Genomic DNA, 8,137 nt, shown 5'->3' with positions numbered 1-8,137 from the left:
AATGCTTTTGACTTCAGCAAAATTCCTGGTTGCTTTTTCTCAGCAGTTGACCAAAAACTGTGTTTTTGTGAAGAAACACAGACTCCGACGCCTAACCCAAACGTCGCTTGACATTCATTGAATAAGATAAACTTAATAGATGCTAAAGTCTCGTTTGCCTGGCTCAAGTAATCACGCGGCTGATGGGGCACTCGCTTTTTCAAAATGGCTAAAAAGTGGATTTTCGTCTGAGTGCTGTGAACGTTGTAGACGAGAAAGTGAAAAGATTTTGCCTTTCTTCTTCGGTGTGACATTTCATTTGCTGACATGTCGCAGGAAATGGAAAATTGATGAAAGTTCCCGTGAGTCAAGTCATTGTGATGCTGTCATCCAGAGGGAAGGACGGAGGCATGTGAGTGGCTGTCGGTGTTATAGAGCCGATTTCAGCGTCATCTCTGGGACTATTTGCAACAGTAAATAGGTTGCAAGTATGGAAAGCTTCTTTATGTTCTGCTCTTGCCCACAAAAGCCATGGAAAGATCCTGCACGGTCCCCAGATCCAGTCTGGGCTGGAGGAGCTGAAAACACATTATTTGCCTCATGAATGTCACCGGAAAGAGCTTCTGTACCTGCACCGTCTGCATGTCCTGCATTGCCACCACTCTTAAGGTTGTGTGTGTTGATTTTGGGAGATTTTAGCTGCAGCAGCCATTATTTTTGCACGCATAAGTAATGAGTGCCCGGACTGATTACAGCACAGAACAGATAAGTTATCAAAATATCATCTCAAGTTGTGATAACCTGCTGTACAAATTACCATTAAGATTGGTCTTTCTTTGTTTTTTTTGGATCAGACAGTGTCTTACAGACAAAATTCATCTTCATGACTCCCTGAGCTATTCAGGTACCGTAATTGGATTTAGATAGGCAAAATGGGCTGCTAATTTGCCCAGGAAAGTGGAATGAAGGAGCCAGGAAGTAGCTGTTACTTTAAAGCGTGTGTTGTACCTACCGTACCTTTTGAAGAAGGTTAGCAAACCCCAGCAGATTTAAAAACTAGTCTGACCCAAGTCATGTAGCTTCTAAATGTCTACTGACTGCAGCTCACAGCCCACAGCCGCTCCTTTTATGCTGTTTTGACTGTTGCGTCATGTGTTCTGAGTGGCCTTTTGCGGGTGGACAGAGGGTGATTTCCACAACTGCACCACAGATTATTTTGTCACACTAATTTCCCACATGGGACTCATTAGGTATCATTTTTGGGTGCGTTACACACTCACCATAGGCTACATTTATACTTGACTGTATCAGACAGGAGAATCCAACCTGACTGTTTGCATTTTCATGGCGGCACTGTGTCCATGTTGCATCATGCATTTCTGCTCACCTCCAGTACAAATACACATCTCGGATTGTTACAGTGCGGATGTGTCGATGCCCGTGTGCACAGACGCTCTGTCCTCACATGCGCGTGCACGCAGGCATGCAGCCGTGCAAAGACAGGTAATTACTGCGCTGTGGTGAAACATCATTATTCACTCATCTGCCCACTAGCACCATCTGTCCTGCTGGGCACCACCTTATACACAATCGGCACCACACCAAGGACAACTCCACCCACCCGCCCACACACATGCACGCCATCCATCTCACAAAGCCCTGGCTTATAAAGGGACCCCGCGCATCACTCCAGCTTTGTCTTTATACATCCTCCATCACTGTCTTTTGTTTTTACCATATGCCGTCTTTTCTCCGTTATTCTGCTGTTCGTTAACTATATGAGTTCAGGACCATTGCCGCAGACTTCCATGCATCACTCTGATATATCAAGAGGCAAAGTCATATTTCATGCTGCCGCCTCACCTTTTACCTTGCATTAGTCCGAAGGAGCTAATGAACGCTGGCAGTGATGCATGTCCGCCGATGTTGGTTGACTACAAAAAAGAAGAGAACTCTCTGGAATGATCATCCGCCTCAGATTTAAGGGGAGATGGAGAAAGTATTGCCGTAATCGAAGCAGACACAGGCAGCGGCGTCAGTTCAGATGTGTTTTCAGGGCCAAAGTGGGGAGGGGGGGCAGACAAACACCCCTGGATAGCAGGGAAAATTAGTTTCTGCGATTAAAATGTAAATCACTAAATCCATCCTGATAATTTGGCTTATAATGAGTGTCTAATACTCCCTGTGTGCTCCTCATGCACCACGGAAGTAAAAGGAACTTTAATAGCAATTTATAGTAATGCTCCATGCCATAAGTCTACTTCTGACTGCTGGCTGCATCGATGGCTTAGTGTAATTGCTGTTTTACTCATAGCTGATGGATTAGAACATAAAGTAACAGGATAGGAACAATCATGTCAAGGAGATGGATGGATGGGCTTATAGAGCAGGAGTGTGTGTGTGTGTGTGTGTGTGTGTGTGTGTGTGTGTGTGTGTGTGTGTGTGTGTGTGTGTGTGTGTGTGTAGTAGTAGCAGTAGTAGGTGTTTGGTCAGATAAAGGCATCAGCATTTTGATTGTTTCTGGGAATATACTTGATTTGGAGCGAACCCCCACACAGATTGCAGCCAAACCACTTCAGACATGCTGTGAACACTTTCAGATCAAATTTCAATTCTTAAAAACTCACTTAGTCAAACAATTAACAAAAAACAATTGTTTTTCAAACAACAGCAAGCTCACCATATTATAATATATATGTTTTTGTTGGGGATTTTTTTCAAAACAGCAGTTTCAATAGTGGTTTAGGAAACATTCAAGATTTTAGATTCAAGATGTACTTTATTCATCCCCGTAGGGAAATTGAATTGTAGTAGCAGCCTAACATGGATTAATATAACTGTAGACTAGGTTTTGTATTTACAAAGTATAGAAACAGTATAAATAAATACAAATAAGATTAGAACGTTATAAGGATATATACAGCATATATTATAAGCATATATATATATACATAATATAATATATACATATTATAAGCATTATAAGCATATATAGATCAATATAGAATAAAATTACAACATAAACATTACACAATTATTGTTGAGTAGGTTTGGGTGAATTATAGAGTTTAATGGCGGACGGCAGGAAGGACTTCCTGTACCGTTCCTTCGAGCAGCGAGGCTGCAGGAAGCTGCTTCTCAGTTGGTCCACTGTGTTATGGAGGGGGTGGGAGGGATTTTCCATGATTGTCCGCAATTTCAACACCATCCTGTCCCTCACCACCTCGTCCGAGTTTGCATGATTACAGCCAACAACAGACCCTGACTTTTTGAAACATGGGTTTGGGCCTGGAATTACACATCCAAGCAAATCATCCATCTCTTCTGCTTATGCTTCTACAAATATTTGTGTCACATTTGACATATTTGACACTTTTTATGTCAGTTCCTCCCGATACAACAGTCTCACTCAGGTCAGGACGATGAACCCACAGACTCATCTGTCAGAAGTCACACTGAAAAGATGTCAGGTCACTGAAAGATGCATTTAAGGACACACGTAAGTTTCTGTTAATTCGGTCATGTTGACGGTACACTTTGCCATTAGTTCTCCAGTTCTGTGCGCTTTTCTCAAAACTTTTCTTCATGATGTTGTAACTTCTAATGTGTTACGCCTCACGAACAACAACAATTTCTCTCTAAATAAATGGAGCTGCCCCAGTGCAGATAAGTCACACTGAGGTTCCATCACCCTGGTTTTAAGTGCTTTTTAAAAATATCAGTAAGTGATGTAAAGTGCTAAATTCTGGAAAATCCTGTAATTCATAAAGAGTTGTTTTAGTACTCACTTGAGGTTGTTTTTGACTTATGGGAGTGTTAATGCACAAAATGGAAAGTGGGAAACCATCAGCCAAACAACACTAGACACTGAACTCACACTATGGGTCAGATGAAAATTAAATAAATAAAAAAAACACTGTCTATTTGTTTAGTCAGCTCCTTATTTTTTCTCTGAAAGTGTGTTTGTTGGTGTTCTTGTGAGTTGATGACAGCCAACAGATTTTGGGCGTCCATATGTAAACTGGATCCAACAATACTTACTGCGCTTAAACGTAAAAATAAACCAAGTTATTAAACAACTTACTAACGTATTTATGCCAAAATGGTTCTATAGCAGTTTAAAATGACAGTGACAGCAAAGTGGAGTGAAAACTCACAGAAATGTTACTATTCTCCTTCTTGCAGGCCTCTGTTAGTTCGATAGATGGCTGCGATATACTGTGACGTATAATGAAATGGGACACGCAGGCCTGCAGAGAACGAACGGCTCCGTAAGCTGCCTCGGCACCGTCAGCAAACGTGCCGTCAACGTCATTGTTTCAAAGGCCATTCTAATAGCAACGCTGACGCTTTTAGGCTTGAAACAGGGTCAGCAGTTTACAAATTCCTTTTTACAACCCCTCCCCCCAGCAAAAGTGGTGCACACCGAGACATCGGCGTGCTTCACCACTGCGATACACACACCGACGCACACACAAAGGAACCCTTCAACTCTCCAGTGGAAGTTTGTCTCAGAAACTTCAGTTAATCTAGTCATTTTTCAAGACAGCGCAGCCCAATAGATCAAGATAATGACATTTTTATAAGTGTTTTATAAAGCTATTTGATTCTCCTCCCACCTTTTTTTTTTTTTTTTTAAAAAGCCTTGAAATAAAGGCAAGTCTGCCGAAGAGCTTTTAAGTTGCTTCCCTTGTGAAATAAAGGCCAACCATGCATTGCTGTTTCCCTGAGGTCATGAGTAGGGGAAAAAAAAAGATTAGACAAAAAGTGCATTCATAAAATACCACACGTTAAAGCATCAAGGCCGCGCATGACGCAGTGTTTGGTATTTTTCTGAATAGTTTAACTGCACAAAGCGTTGATAATAAGACAGCTATGCAGAGGCTCATTCATCACTGCCACAGATTATAAAACACTTGCGGAAAGCAAAGGCCCTGAAGACTTAAATAGCATCACAGCGACTCAATTATTATCACTTTCCACCAGATTTCAATGTTCTGCCAGAAAAGTATGCAACTCTCTATTACATTTCATGTCATGGCTAATTTCTCCCCAGGAAAGTCTGAACGGGAGAGCGTTTGCGCCGACACCCAGCCTGTCCATCCCTATTTCGTCCAGACGCGCACAGACGATTAATGTCGCTCTGAAATCTACAGCCTGGTAAATAAATAAGAGACCAAGGTAAATTAAAACTCTGATGCAATTACGCCAGCTCTGCCTGTTAACCCCCCCTGGCAATTAACAAGCTGCCAGCTGCGATGGATAGGAGCGTGCAGGGCGGCACCGGAAATGCGCGTTTGGGAGCTTACGTGCGTGTTTTTTGTGAGAGCGTGTGGATCCAGCCGGCCGTATAACGCCAAAATGTTACTACAAACACCAAACGCTTAATTAAACTGCACAGAACCTGTACGGGCTCAGCTGCAGCATGTCCCCACAAACAAAGGTCAAAGGTCAAGTGATTCAATTAATTAGACTTCTTGGTGACAGCAAATCTATAGAATGACGCCTGCAATATAAGCAATGCCGTGAGAGACGCTGATGGAAACAAGCGACTGCGGAGCCATTCAGACGACCGAGGCTGCGACAAAAAGGTCGGGCGGCGCCGCTACGCCAATGGAAGGTTTCGCAGCACATCGGAGGCTGCAAATTTTGGGTTGGATGAAAACGAAAGTGGGGAAATGAAAAATAATATGTAAAATATCGAAAAACGGGCAACAGGAGCACGGTCTTAGGTAAGTTTTATACACTGAGAAGTGTGTGTGTGTGTGTGTGTGTGTGTGTGTGTGTGTGTGTGTGTGTGTGTGTGTACCTGTCCCCGGGGCCTGGCTTTAAGGACCCATTAAAAGCCAGATTTGAGCCAGGCTGACCTCCTTGCACTCCTAACGATTTTTGATGCCAGTGGAAAAAAAAAAAAGGCCAAACTATCATTCCCCACCCCCCCACAGCCATATTGCTATCATAGCACTTTAATGAAAAAGAATGCAGGCTTCTGTCCCAGAGGTCCTAGACAGATGGAAAGGTTAGAGTCTCGAGTTTAGGGAGGAATTAGACGAAGCCAGAGGCTCACACGATGTGGATGATGACACGAGACAACGCGGTTCTCCTCGGGGAAGCCCTCTCCAGGCCGTTGTTTAACACCGTCCAGGCCAATGTCAAATGGCGTTCAGCGTGCTCGCTGGTTGCATGCGCACGCATTCGCCCGCAATCAATCGCCGCACAGGAAGAGAGCTGATCGATCTGGCGCGCTATCTGCAGAACTCTCCCAACCCCACTAAACCACCAGCAGACAGCAGAAGGTGCACAGAAAAAGACGCTCACGGAAAGCGCTGTCCCGTCCAATCAAAGCAGAGCTAATTACTGTGTTTAAATGGTGTTGTGGTGGCGCCGCAGCGCCTCGCCCCAGTGATGTCTCCTCTGCTTAAATTACCGCTGTAATCACTGATGCTAATGTTTTCCCTGCCATCAAACATTTATGCAAAGTGGCATTCGGAGATGTTCCGGTCCTTAACTTCATAGATCCACAGGGGTTTAGATGAGAAGCAGTGGAGAAGACAGGAACCCAGCTAGAGCTCCACCTTCCACAGGGGCCTTTGGTATCACTTATATCTTTCTTTTCTGGTTTAACGAGCTAAATACGAAGCATTATAATGTAGTGTATATAGAGATTATATGCGACCACTGACCTGCCATATAAGTGCTTTACTTAATTTAAGCTTCAATAAATATATGTTTGAATATGGCCAGTGGTTTTTTAATAGGTGCCATTAATATTAAAAATGATTTTGCTCCTGAAGAGAGCAGTGAAATGACTTGCTCAAAGGTCAGTGAAGCATGATACTGTAGAAAAGTTCTGCGACGAAATTCTTGAAGAAATGAAGTGAGCCCGAGGTTGCTGAGTGATGACTTGCAGAGGAAGCTGTGGCCCTTATCACAGACGGTGTAGCTAAAGATGATAACCTGTTAGATTTACGGCCGACAAAAGGTCATCAGAGTTCCCTTTAGCTTTAGATAAGACAAAGTTTAAAGTATTGTGTTTGAACTACAAACTTTTTCATAAACTGGCGTAAAATACGGGCGCTGTTTTGACTTGGATTCAGCCCATTTCGGTGCGCGTGGTTCTGGTTCGATTTGGAAATGGGGACCAGACTCGTCACTGAAATTAGATATCGTGGAGATGTTTAACAGTGCTTTTCAACATTCTTTTAAACGAAATCATTAAGGTAATTCAGTTGCATCGGGTATATAGTTGTATCATTTTTGGGGTGGATTCATCAGGTTAAAAGCACTTTTTGTGCCCCCAGAAGGACGAGAGGAAAAAAGAAAGATCTGTCTGCGTTTTACGGTGTTCGGAGTCGTGAAGCCGGATGAGAGATTAGAAAGAGGGAGGAAGGAAAATAAACAAAGAATTATGGGAAGTCTCCAATTTGCAGACAACTTGTCTTGATTGCAGGTGTCCCCTGGTAATAGTTCCCTTGTCTTTCTTTTCACTCCGCCTCTCATTCATTTATCAGCGGGACATTGTAGGTCAGCAACTAAACTAAATGAAGAGCATCTTCTAAATGTACACAGGTGCTTCACTTCGCTCTGAAGATTAGATATTTGGTGAAACTGTCTCAGAAATATCCTCTGATTAGTGTGATTCTGTTTAGCAAACGGGAAAAGAAGCTAATTTTCAGGTAACTACAATGATAGGGACAAAAACTAAATAGATTAATACATAAATAAAGTCCTACCGGGACCTTTCTGCTGTGAGACCATAATACTGTACTGAATGTTACATATGAGAGCTTCTGTTAATATTTTCAGCTGCAACGGTTTCTTTTCATGACACACATAATTATCCCCTAATGACACATGGACTGACGTCAGTGGCTCGAGGTGAAATGAACTCCAAAGACTCCAGGTAGTCTTTGGGAAGGTTTTCAGTGGCTAACTTTGAGACATCAGCACTGCCGGTGAAATAATTTACGCTCTTAATTATCATCACCATGTAGTAGTAATTATCAGCCTCCATCAAGTCCGACAGTCATATTGCTTTATCGGTATAATAACTCTTAGCTCTCTCAATCGCTGAGCTGAGAAACCAAATAATTGCTACTAATGAAGGCTCAAGTGTCCTTATGCATTATCAAAATAAGATATTACATTAGCTACTGCA

This window comes from Takifugu rubripes, chromosome 14, assembly GCF_901000725.2.
Source record: "Takifugu rubripes chromosome 14, fTakRub1.2, whole genome shotgun sequence".
NCBI classification, from domain to species: Eukaryota; Metazoa; Chordata; class Actinopteri; order Tetraodontiformes; family Tetraodontidae; genus Takifugu; species Takifugu rubripes.
The sequence above is the reverse complement of the archived record's forward strand: the minus strand, read 5'-3'. Positions refer to the sequence as shown.